Raw genomic sequence first — 13,052 nt, 5'->3', positions numbered from 1 at the left:
TTACCCAATATCGTGATTGTCATCAATATTAATACATTTGAGAAATAATCAGAAATAAGAAACATAATGATAATAAAACACATGAGTTTCTGTATATTTTAATGAGCTTAACTGAATCCAAGTCAGCAAAGCTGTATATTCAACTCTATAGAAGGGTCAATGAAATAGTGATGAAATGAATCAGAATGTCTGCTACTCAGAATTAACTGAACCCATACTGAACCCGATTTTGATTTCTCATCTAAGGAAGGAGTTGAAGCCTTAAATGGTTTTTAAAGTCAAAATCGAGAAATTTTTGAAAAGTGAACCCAAAAGGAACACCTTAAAAAAAAACTTTGAGGGAGGAGAATTTTTTTAATGTATGGAATACAGTAGCTGTGAATGAAGCTATTCTTAATATACAAATGATAAATATTTAAGATGACTGAGGAAAGTTGTAGAATCATCCATCACATTTTAGAGCAGGGATTAACCATACATGGATGTTGTATTTTCTTATCTCAATTTTGTTTCTAATTCTTTGATTCCATTACTTGTATAATTATTTATTTATATGCTGTTTTTGAGTACAGAAATTCTTAGAATGTTTCCATAAAATAAAGGTTAAAAATTCCCTAGGAACAGACCACAGCTACATATTTTTATAATTAATATATCATGGATGCTAAGTGGTTGCTGAATCATAGCCAAATTAATAAAATACAAACTATTCAAGCTATAACAAAAGTTTCCTGGAGTATGGTTGAAATGAGGAAAGGGAGAGAGTCACAAGGAAAGTGTATCAGGGGTTAACAGTGAAAGCTAATTGAGTTTTTAATGGCAAATCTCATATGGATTTGGACAACCTTAAAATTGCAAGGAAAGCAGAATATGTAGCCAATCACTTTTCACACATTGAAAGTTTTATTGTAGGAAGATTTCTACAGAATTCAATAGCCATGGAAAATTGACATAGACTATAATTAATTATTCATCAGGAAAAAAACCCCTGGGAGAAATCAACAAAAATCAAATTGCAGACACATAGAAGAAAATGGTAGAAGGCCAAATAAAATCTATGCTTAGCCTGCCAGAATGGCCTGCCTCCCTCCTAGGAGATAGAATTAAAATTGATAGATGTGAGCTTTCAAACCCACCATGAGAGCTTGAATTTTTTTTTCCTGGCATGTTTTCTGAATTTCTCTGCTTTCTTTTTCTGCATACAAAACAACTCCAAAAGGTCTATTTTTAAGCAAAATATTTTAAATCGTATTTTAAATTAAATTTAGGAGGGGGAGGACATAATTGATACTGCTTAGTGGGGTTTTAGTGGCAGAATCTGAAAACTCCCCCCAGTCTGACTCTTCACTGTGTTTTTGCTCTTCACCTGGTAAGATGGCTCTCAACACCTAAAAATAACCTGGCTGGTTTAGCACGAAGAATGATCCTGAAGTAACTGTGAGAAATGGAGTCCCCCAAGGCTGGCTAGATATTAAAAGCTTTGTGCAAGTGGGATCCAGTGGAGTTGATGAAACAAAAACCAGACAGCTTTCTCTCAGCTCAGTTTTACCGAGAACAGAGCAGTGCGGCTGGGACCGTAGCCCGTGGTCGGTTCTCTTCCTTAGATGTGAGGAGGGATTTTTCTTTTCACTTCGGTTAGAGAGAGCTCTGTTGCTTCCCAAAGAGAGAAAATACTACATCAGCTTTTAAATACTGGCTTTCTGTCTTAGCCGTGTTAAGAGCATAGGAGACTGGAAGGATTTAAATAGGTTCCCATGCTCACAATTCCTTAGCAGCACCTCCGTACAGGTTGAACCTTTCATGTGAAACTGAGCTCATGTTTAGCCGTACAGCTCAAAGCTGGAGGTACTGGATGAGATTGCATCTTCCCATATCAGAAATCCTTTTCTCTTTATCCAGCCTCCTCTTTTCATTAAGCATTACTTTAAAAAAATTCGTCTCTGTGTATTATAAATAAACCAACAGACAAAGGCTGGTTCAGATGTTCACAACGGCATGGGAGATTCACAAGGTTTATAGTGTGTACATTTAAACACAACCAAATGTGTATACACGTGTGCACACAGGCTATAATTTTGAATATGACCATTCTGTTTTGGGGAAAATAATTTTTAAATAAATCAATTGATATCTGATTTATTTAGTAATAATTGTATCTTTTGGAGCTCACAACAAATTAGTGAAAAAATGCACCAATAGTGAGAGTTTTTATTATGTACTTATGCGAACCTAGGCATTAAGCTGCATTTCACTCCTACCTACGAGTAGTCATTAGTCACTGCAGCACCTGAAGGTTCCATATGCCCCTGACAGTCCCCCAGGACAGATGTGCTGTTTTTTAAGATTGATGGTTATACCCGTGAATCATCACTATATATAATTCAAAAACTGGCACTTGCCTTGTGCTAGAACATTGATTTTTCCCATTCTATCAATGTCTACATCTTATTTTTAGAAGTTATAATTAGTTTTTCTTAATAAAATAGGTAATGATATATGGTTGTGAGCCAAATGTTTACTTACAATTTAAGTAGGAGAGGAAATATTATCTCACAGAAATAAATATATGTTTGAATTGTTTGGGTTAGATGTTTGGGTAAGTAGAAAAGGTTTGGTTTCGAGAGAAGGCCAAAATTATTTGAGCATGGAAGTCAAACTAGAGAAGAAAGCATGGCCTCTAGGACAACGTCAAGTCTGTTCCATATGCCTAGTCTGCTTCTAGGAATGAAGATGAAATGCAAGGAGCAAAACTGACGGTATCTGAGCTGAAGCAGGTAAGCATGGTGGTCTGCACACACAATACAAAGTAGGTGGGCAGTTACGTAAAGTAATTGGACATTCAGGAAGGTAGATTCTAATCCTGTAAGTAGGTATAACAGTGCTAAGATTAACCATCAGAGACTCATTCCCCAGCTTAGTCCCCACCCTCACCCCGCTTTGGTTCCCTAGTGCCTAAAGGATGGAATCTGGAATCTGTGTTTTATCCTGTCATAAAATATCTCTCAGAATCTATCTTGAGCTTCGTTCCCAAATTCCCTTTGTCCTTTCCCATATATCAAATTTCTCATCGTCTCCCAGGAAACTTCTATGATTTTATAAAATTCTCTTTTCTCAGAATGATGTTTCCATTTTTTCTTTAAAAACAAAACAAAGCAACCTCTTAGACACCTTTCAAGACCAAATAAAATATCCCTCTTCTCTGTATGCTTTCCCTCTCTCTCCAGGCAAGAGTAATTGACACCCTCTGCTGTTACCCTTTGCACTTTGATCTATGTCTCTACTTGAGTTCTTACCCCATCATATGGTAAGTGTATGTGTATAGTTATTTATTGCCCATTAGACTTTAGAAGAATTTAAAGTCTAATGCATCTTAGAATAACTTAAATTCTCTTCTGAGTTCACAAACTGGAATGCATGATAATGGAGGGTTTTTGGAACATCGCAGCACAGTTATGACGATACATGGCAACTCACCAAGAGGGATGGAGACTGAATAACTGCAGGACACATGCTGAAAAATGCAGCTAAGTGATCTGAAAACACAAGTCAGGCAATGTCTCTCTATTGCCTAGTGCCTCAATGTTTTCCCATTATTTTATACATAGCTAATCAAGTCCTGCCTGAGTTGAAATCTCCTGGCCTTTCTATGCTCACTGTCACATTCCTTCTTGCTCTCTTCCAGCCTTTCTATCCTTATATCTTCGATCCTCTGTCATATGGCTTTTGACATGCTTTTTCTTCTCTCCTTCCTTTATTAACCCTCACTCATCTCAGTTTCTATCTCAAGTTCGTCAACCAAACCACCAAACACCTCTGTTTGTACCACTAACCACAATGTAGCACTAATTACAATATGTAAGTGGTAATCATGATTATCTGCCTCTGTAGATAGATTCTAAGTTCCAAGAAGGCAAGGATCCTTTAACCATTGACTCTTACCATATTCCCAGAAATAAGCATAGTGCCAGGCAGGAGGTAAGTAATAAATATTTGTTGAATAGATGAATGAGTAAATAAATGAATAATACTAAAAATATATTATTAATTTTTAAATGGATGGATGGACAAACGGAAATGGGGAAGCCCTCAAAATTCCATGATTCTAATCACACAATAAGAGGATAGGTCTGAAAAAAAAAAAAAAAAAAAAGAGGATAGGTCTGTGAAAGAGACAAAGTTATTTAAGATCTTACTGTACACCTTTAATTTATGCATGGAGTCACTATGCCAATAGCAAAATTATTAAATAGTAATATTTACATATATATTAGATGTCTGAGTTTATTAACATAGATATAAATAATTTGATACCAGAAAGACGAAAAGTACTTTTAAAAGGTTCTTTTTCAGTTTCATTTGTGGTGGAGAATAGATAGCTTGGTGAGAAAAGATAACCTTTAGTCCTCAGAGAAGTGCTTCTGCTTCTAGTGCCAGATATTTTCTAGCCAAGGTTTCTGTACATCATTCTATTGTAGACTGATCTTTCCCCTTTTGTACTCAACTCTGGAGAGAAATAATATTTCACCAAGTGTTATTTTAACCTGAAAACAGAAAAATCCATATATAACAATACTAATTCCCTGCCACAAAATAGGAAATAAAAATCAGTAAAGATCAAGAAAATACTTAACTGCTAAAAGACAAGAGAAGGAAAAAAAATACTTTGAAGGTGTGATAGGAAATTACATAATAAAATAGCCTTAATGCTTTCAGCATTTAAGTTTGAAATGTTTTTGTTTTTCTCAGTAAGATATTTAAATGATACTAATTCCACTGCTTTTAACACAAACAAGTTAAAAAATACTTTTTAGATTTCTTTTCAAATATGTGTTATATCCATATATATTTTTCAAATACATATGTGTAAATTATATGGTCTTCAAATATATCTAGAATATATTTGCTATATATTATATAAAATTATATAATTACATTAAATTATATATGTAAAATTTTATATTACACATACATATATACATTTATGGAGAGAGACTAAGAATTTGGGAAACAGACGTTTTCCTGGCAGTTTTTAACCATTTACCATTTAAAAAAATATAGACTCTTTGCTCCCCAATTGACTTTTTTTTTTTTAAATAAATTTATGTCTTTGATTTTTGGCTGTGTCAGGTCTTGATTGCTGCGCACGGGCTTTCTCCAGTTGCGGCGAGCAGGGGCTGCTCTTCGTTGCTGTGCATGGAGTTCTCATTAACGGTGGCTTCTCTTGTTGCGGAGCATGGGCTCTAGGCGCGTGGGCTTCAGTAGTTGTGGGTTGCGGGCTCTAGAGAGCAGGCTCAGTAGTTGTGGCGCACGGGCTTAGTTGCTCTACGGCATGTGGGATCTCCCCAGACCAGGGCTCAAACCCGTGTCCTTTGCTTTGGCAGGCGGATTCTTAACCACTGTGCCACCAGGGAAGCCCTCCCCTATTGACTTTTCATCCACTTCATGGCTAGGTATTTGATGTACAGTGAAGTTTATTACAGGGGATTTAATTACAAATGATTTACCACATTATCACAACTGTGGAATGTCCTGTGTCCTCCTTCCTACCCCACAGAGGTAACCACTATCCCAAATTTTATGTTCATCTTTCATTTGCTTTTCTTTGTTTTTTACCATATTTCTGCACAAAAAATATTTTTTTCTGTTTGCTTTACATGACTGTTCAATCTGTACTTTGTAACTTAATTTTTCATTGAAATATGTTTCAGATAATCAGCCATGTTAACATGTGAGATGTATTTCAGTCATTTACACAGGGGCATCGTATTTCGTTGTAGGAATATGTTCTATTGTATTTATTTATTCTCTTCTGTTTTCCATGTTAATCTCTTAAGAACAAGGCTCTTATGAATAGTGTAGTTCTTCTAGTGGATGTGTGCAGAAGTTTCACTACAGTATATATCTAAGCTAAACATGGCGAAATGCAAAACTGTTTATCAAAGTGACTCCACTAATGTGTACTCCCACTAGCAGTGAATGGGAGGGCCCACTGCTCCATATCCCCCGATCTTGGCAGTATTTATTAGCAGACTTCTAAAATAGGCCAATATAGTTAAAATGGTATCTCATTGTGTATGTGTATAAGAATACAATTCAGTGAATTTTAATATATTCACAGTTATGTAACCATCAACACAACTTAATTTTGGAACATTTTTATCACTCCAGAAAGAACCCATTAGGAGTCACTCCCCATAAACTTCTGCTCAGCAGTAGGTAACAATTTCTGTCTGCATAAATTTGTCTACTCTGAATATTTCATATACACGAGAACATACAATATGTGGTTTTTTGTGACTGGTGTCTCTTAGCATAATGTTTTCAAGGATCTTTGTTCACGTGTATCAATATTTCATTTCTTTATATTACTGAATAATATTTCATTGTATGGATATACTGCATTTTGTTTATCCATTCCTCAGTTAATAGACATTTGAGTTTGAGCATTTTGGCTGTTATGAATAATGCTGCTATGAATATTTGTATACAAGCTTCTTTGTGGACATATGTTTTCACTTAAGTGTATACCTAGGAGTGGAATTGCTGGGTTATATGGAAACTCTGTTTATTTAACATTTTGAGGTACTACCAAACTGTTTTCCAGAGTAGCTGCACCATTTTACATTCTCACCAGCAGTGAATGAGGATTCTAATTTCTCCACAACTTTGACAACAATTATTATCTGTGTTTTTGGTTATAGTCATTCTACTAGGTATGAAGTGCTTTCTCATTGTGGTTTTGGTTTGTATTTCTTAATGGTTCATGTGGGGAATCATTTCATATGCTTTTTTACCCTTTTTATATTATCCTTGAATAGATATCTATTCAGATCCTTTACCCAAATTTAATTAGATTATTTGCCTTTTTTACTCTTGAGTTGTAAATTTTTTATGTGTTCTAGATGCAAGTCTTGTACCAGATATATCCTGCAAGTGAGTCCATGTCAGGTCAAATAATGACAGCACTCCATAAATAGGTATTTGCCAAGGAGCTGTAAGGTTAGCTAATAACAGTTCTCTGGCCATGGGACTTTTTGATGAGCTTCAAACCTGGTCTGCCCCCCGCCAGTGGCTGCAAGGCTGTTGGTTCTCACAGCTCTGAGGTTTTGAGGCTGATAATTTTCAAGGCTACTGTGGAGCTGGGAAGAAGAAGACTTGTATCCAGAATACTGAAATAACCCTCACAATTCAATAATAAGAAACCAAAAACTCAATTTAAAAATTGGCAAGAGATTTAAAGAGACACTTTACAAGACAGGAATGACAACTTAGAACATGAAAAGATGCTCAACATCATTAGTCATTAGGGAAATGTAAATTAAAATCTCAATGAGATAACACTTCATACCCACTAGAATGGATAAAAATAAGACTCTTAATACCAAGTGCTGGTGAAAATGTATAGCAACTGGAATTCTTTCACTCTGCTGGTGGGAATGAAAAAAATGGTACAAATACTTTGGAAAACAGTTCTGGAATTTCTCACAAAATTAAAGAATTTCTTACATGCTTCAGCAGTTCCACTCTAGAAATCTACCCAGCAGAAGTGAAAACTGTCCACACAAAATTCATTAAGTGAATGTTCATAGCAGCTGTATTCATAATAACCAAAATCTAGAAACAAGTCAAATGTGGATTAACAAATTGCATTACATCCATAGAATCTGTTCGGCACTAAAAAGGAAAGAACTACTGAAAGGTGTAACAATATGGATGAATTTCAGATGCATTACACTGAAGAAGCCAGACAAAAAAGGCTATATACCATATTGATTCTATTTATACGACATTCTAGAAAAGGCAAAATAGTAATAGAAAATGGATCAGAGTTTGACAGAGGCTGGGTGTAGGGGAATGGAATTGCCTGCAGTGAGGATCAAAGGAACTTTCTGGAGTGATGGGAAATTTTCAATATCTTGATTGTGGTGGTTTACATTATTATAAATATTAATATAAAGTAGAATTTACATTTCATAGGGTGAATAAATAGACAAAAATAGCATTAAGTCCATAGCAACAGTGTCAACAACAGCAAATGTGTAAGGTTTACAGGAATAAATCTAATATGTGTGAAAACTTCATGTTGGAACCTTATAAAGGCTTATTAAAATATTTTAGAGAAAACATTTATAGATGGAGAGAGCCATTATTTTCATGGAGCAAAAAAAATGGAATGTTATAAAGATGTCAGCTTTCCCCAGATGAGCCATAAATTCTAGTTAAATTCATTGACTCAGCAAATATTTACTGAGTAGCTATCTTTACTCAAGCATGATCTGTTTTAGGTACTTGAGATGTACCAATGAACAAATCCAATTTTGAGTTTATAGTCTAGCTGGGTAGGAGATGGCTGGGTGAGAGGGAGATAAAATAATAGGCATACGAATAAATAAACCATATAGTATCTTAGAAGGTAATACTTGACTATGAACAGAAAGTAGACACAAGTAATTGATTAGAAGTAGTGGGGAGGGGATTGTGACAGGTTACTATTTTAAGTAGAGTTTTCTTTAAGTAAAAAAACTGTATTCTAAAATATATACATGGAAGATCAAATGGGCCAAAAATACTAAATAATTACTGAAAAAAAAACATACTAGAGAGATTCTCTAACAGATATTAGGATTATTTTAAAGTTTTACTAATATGGTAGTATTGTATTGGTGACTGATAGAGAAAGGAACAGAATACAGAACTCATAAGTATACCGAAAGAGCTACGGAAGCCATATAAGTAAGGAAAGGATGGATTATTTATTAAGTGGTCCTGGAATAGAAATCTACTTCACGTATACTGAGAAATAATTTCAAATGGATGAAAGACTTAAATATAAAAGACAAAGTATTCAAGATGGTAATGTAAGAGGGGAATACCTTCATGAAATTGAGGTAGGAAAGAAGTTCTTAAGCAGAATTTTAAAATTGGAAACATTTCTTAATGAAGATTTAAAAAGGAAGCTACATTATATTTAACTGTTGAATCTCACTATGAATATCCACTGTATTAGTAATTAGAAAATTTGAGTTAAATTCACAGCATCATTTCACATTCATCAGACTGACAAAAATAGAAACTTAAAATTTCAAATAACAGCAAGGATGTGGAACAATGGATACTGTTATATTTTGCTCACAGGAGTAGAGAGTGGTATAAATTCTTTGTAAAGAAAATCATGATGCCTCGAAAGTTTTGAGTATAAGGTCCTAAAGTCATGAACAAGAATGTTCATCAGATCATCATTTTAAATAAATTAGGGTGCAGCAAATCCTCATGAGTACATCTCAGGAGCATAATACTGAGCATGCAAAAAAAGTTACAGTGGAAAGCCTGTAGTATGGTTCTATTGATGTAGATTTCAAAATCAAGCAAAAGGAAACAACATATTGTTTGTGGATAGTTATGTATATGGCAAAACGATATAACAAAGTATGATTAACAACTTCTGGCATTTACTTTTTTTTTTTTTTTTTTAATTTATTTTTGGCCGTGTTAGGTCTTCGTTTCTGTGCGAGGGCTTTCTCCAGTTGCGGCGAGCAGGGGCCACTCTTCGTTGCAGTGCAAGGGCCTCTCACTGTCGCGGCCTTTCCAGTTGCGGAGCACAGGCTCCAGACGCGCAGGCTCAGTAGTTGGGGCTCACGGGCTTAGTTGCTCCGCGGCATGTGGGATCTTCCCAGACCCAGGGCTCGAACCCATGTCCCCTACATTGGCAGGCAGATTCTTAACCACTGCGCCACCGGGGAAGCCCCGGCATTTACTTCTTAGAGGTAGAGAAGGGAAGTAATTGAGGAGGGCCACATAGAGACTTCAAGCATTAAAATATTCTATTTATTAAGCTTCAGTGTGGGTAGGTGGGCATTGTCTATTTTAAGCTATTACAAACATATATGTTTATAGATATACTTCATGATGTAAACATTAAAAGAATTGAATATATATTCAACTATCAAATTTCAGCCCTATGTTCATCTTATCCATTCCGTTTTACAGTAGATATATGAAACCCCATCTAATATTTTGTTTGCAGAGGTTAAGCAACTCTTAACTGTTTTTGAATAAAAGTTAACTTGCAAGTTTTTTTTGTTGTTGTTGTTTTAAATGGGGCAGATTTAACATTCTCTGGAGAAATCAGGGACACTTTAGAAAATAAGTGCTGTTAATGCTATCATAGAGAGGTTAAAATTGTTTTCTCTCTTCTCCCCATAGCATAGACCAGAATGTATTCACAAGTAATTGAGTCAATCATAACAAATTATAATAGTAAGAGTTAAAGCTTGCTGAATACTTACTATGTGTCAGGAACTTTTTTAGGTGAGAGAACATAGCCGGCAAAAACCTCTACCCTGATGGAGCTCACGTTGTCATGGGAGGAGAGAGAAAATAAACAAAATGATATAAACATGCTGTGTTAGAAGGTGATCCCAGATATGGAGAAAATTGAAGCAGAGAAGGGCCAAGGAAGTGCCGAGGTAGGGGGTGGGTGAATTTTAAATAGGATGATTAGGAAAGGCATCCCTAAGAAGATGACAGTTTGGCTCATGACTTGAAGCTGGTGAAGGAGACTGTTAAAAGGAATCCAAGGGGAAGAGCATCCGGGAACAATAAACAGAGTTACAAGCTCTGAGGCCAGAGTATGCCTAGTGTGCAAGAAATAGCAAGGTCAGTGATAGATGGATGGAGAGGGTCATCAGGGGCAACAGAGTAGGAAACAAAATTAGAGAGGGGGTAGATCATATGAGAATTTACAGTTTATGATGAGAGATCTTGCTTTTATTTTAAATGAGACTGACAAATTGTATTCTAATTGTATTCTACTGACTTACATTGTAACAGGATCATGCAGAATGTGGCGGAGAACTGAAGCTGGCCAAGGCAGAAGGAGGAAGACAAGGCAGAAGGCTATCACAATAATCCAGGTAAGTGATTATGGTGTCTTGGACCGTGTTTTAGCAGGCAGGGAGTGAGGTTTTTGGATTTTGAAGCTAGGACAGACAAGACATGCTTACAGAATTCCTGTGGTTTGTTAGAGAAAGGGGGAGTCAGGGGTGACTCCAGTGTTTTTGTCCTGAATAACTGAAAAATACAGTTGCCCTTTTTCCACCCTAAGGTGGGGAAAACTGCAAGTGAAGCATGTTGGGAGAGAAAGATCATGAGTTCAGTTTATTGTTCAGTTTGAGATTTATATATGAGCCTGGAGTTCAGAGGCGAAGTGTGGGCTGAAGACATAAATGTCACTTAAATATATGGTACTTATGGTCCTTAAGGGAGTGAGAGTACATAAAAAATAAAAGAGGAGCAATGCCTGAGCCCTGGAGTTTTCCGATATTACAAGATCAGGAGAACAAATAAAAAGAACAGCAAAAGAGAGGAAGGGAGTGTGATTGGTGATGGGGAATGGGGAAGGACAAGGAGTGAATTTTGTCCTGGAAATGCAGGACATGTTTCAAACCAGGGGAGGGATATTAACTTTGGCAAATGCTGCTCATAGTTTGAGTAAGATGGGGACCAAGAACTGACTATTGGATTTACCTGTATGGAAATCACCAGTGACCAAGATAAGAGAAGTTTCCTGGTGGGAGTGGGGTTTGGGCTAAAGCTGATGTGAATGGGTCTTAGGGAGAAAATAGAAATTGGAATCAGAAAAGATAGACAATTACCTGGAGTTTTGCTATAAAAACAAACAAACAAAAATAAGATGGCTGCTGCAACAGAATATGGGGTCCAGAGATTTTTTTTTTTTTTTAATGATGAGAGAAATGTCAGTGTATTGTACATGCAAAAGAGAATGATCAAGTTCAGAGGGTGATTGTATGAGCCGGTCTTTGAGATGGGAGAGGAAATGGGACCTAGTGCACAAGTGGAGAAGGAAGCTTTACAAAGGAGCACAGAGCATCCATAGTTACAGGAGTGAAGGTTGAGTCCGGGAATGCTTGATGATGGTAGATGTGTAGGTGTGGTTATGGGAGCTGGGGAAAGAACTCTTTCTTTGAATTTTCTCCATGGTGAAGGAATCACAGATATTAACTGAGAGCAAAGATGAGAGAATGAATTACAAGTTTGACAAAAGAAGAGAGAGCTTAAAATATTTTTTTATGAGAGTAGAAGACTGAATAGACTAAGAAGGAATGTGTAGTATTATTGCTAGAGAGCTCCAAGGACCCACTTGAAGTCAGTGGTCATGAAGTTCAAGTGAAAATGGTGATTATGGCCATATGTTTTTCTCCTACCGAAACTGATGCTTTGGTAGAGGCAGAGAGTACAACAAAAGACGGAAGAGATTTTGGGTATATGTAAGAGAATGAATAGAAGGTTTGATTGTGGAATGTAAACTTGGTAAAAGGGAAATGAGCTCGTAAGGGAAACGCAGAAAAGTGAAGTTTTTGTAAGATTAACAGATTGTATTACTGGGTTTGAAAGATTGTTTGATAATAGAGCGGGCACTTGAAATTGAGATGATGTGGGTTTGCAATGACTGCTAATGACAAATCCTCAGAGATGTATACATTTGTTGATCTTTACCTGATTGTAACTTTTTAATAATTATAATCAATAGTATTCATTGTATTTTTATTTCTTAGAATAATATACTTAAAGTTTCTTTATCACTTTGTTTTGTTTTTTACTGAGGTATAGTTGATGTATTCAATACAATATTATATGTTTCATGTGTACAACATAATGATTCACAATTTTTAAAGGTTATACTCCATTTATAATTATTATGAAATATTGGCTATATTCCCTGTGCTGTACAATATATCCTTGTAGCTTATTTATTTTATACATAGTAGTTTGTACCTCTTAACCCCCACCTATATCTTGCCCCTCCCTCCTTCCCTCTCCCAACTGGTAACCATTAGTTCTTTATATATCTTTGAGTCTGTTTTTTGTTATATTCACTAGTTTTGTTTTCTAGTTTCCATATATAAGTGATACCATACAGTATTCATCTTTGTCTGACCTGTTTCACTTAGCATAGTACCCTCCATCCATGTTGTTAAAAAAGAATGGCAAAATTTCATTCTTTTTGCCATTATGGTTGAATAGTATTCCAT

Source organism: Monodon monoceros, unplaced genomic scaffold (genome assembly GCF_005190385.1).
Source record: "Monodon monoceros isolate NGI ecotype Baffin Bay Population unplaced genomic scaffold, NGI_Narwhal_1 Super_Scaffold_2, whole genome shotgun sequence".
NCBI lineage: Eukaryota > Metazoa > Chordata > Mammalia > Artiodactyla > Monodontidae > Monodon > Monodon monoceros.
The sequence above is the reverse complement of the archived record's forward strand: the minus strand, read 5'-3'. Positions refer to the sequence as shown.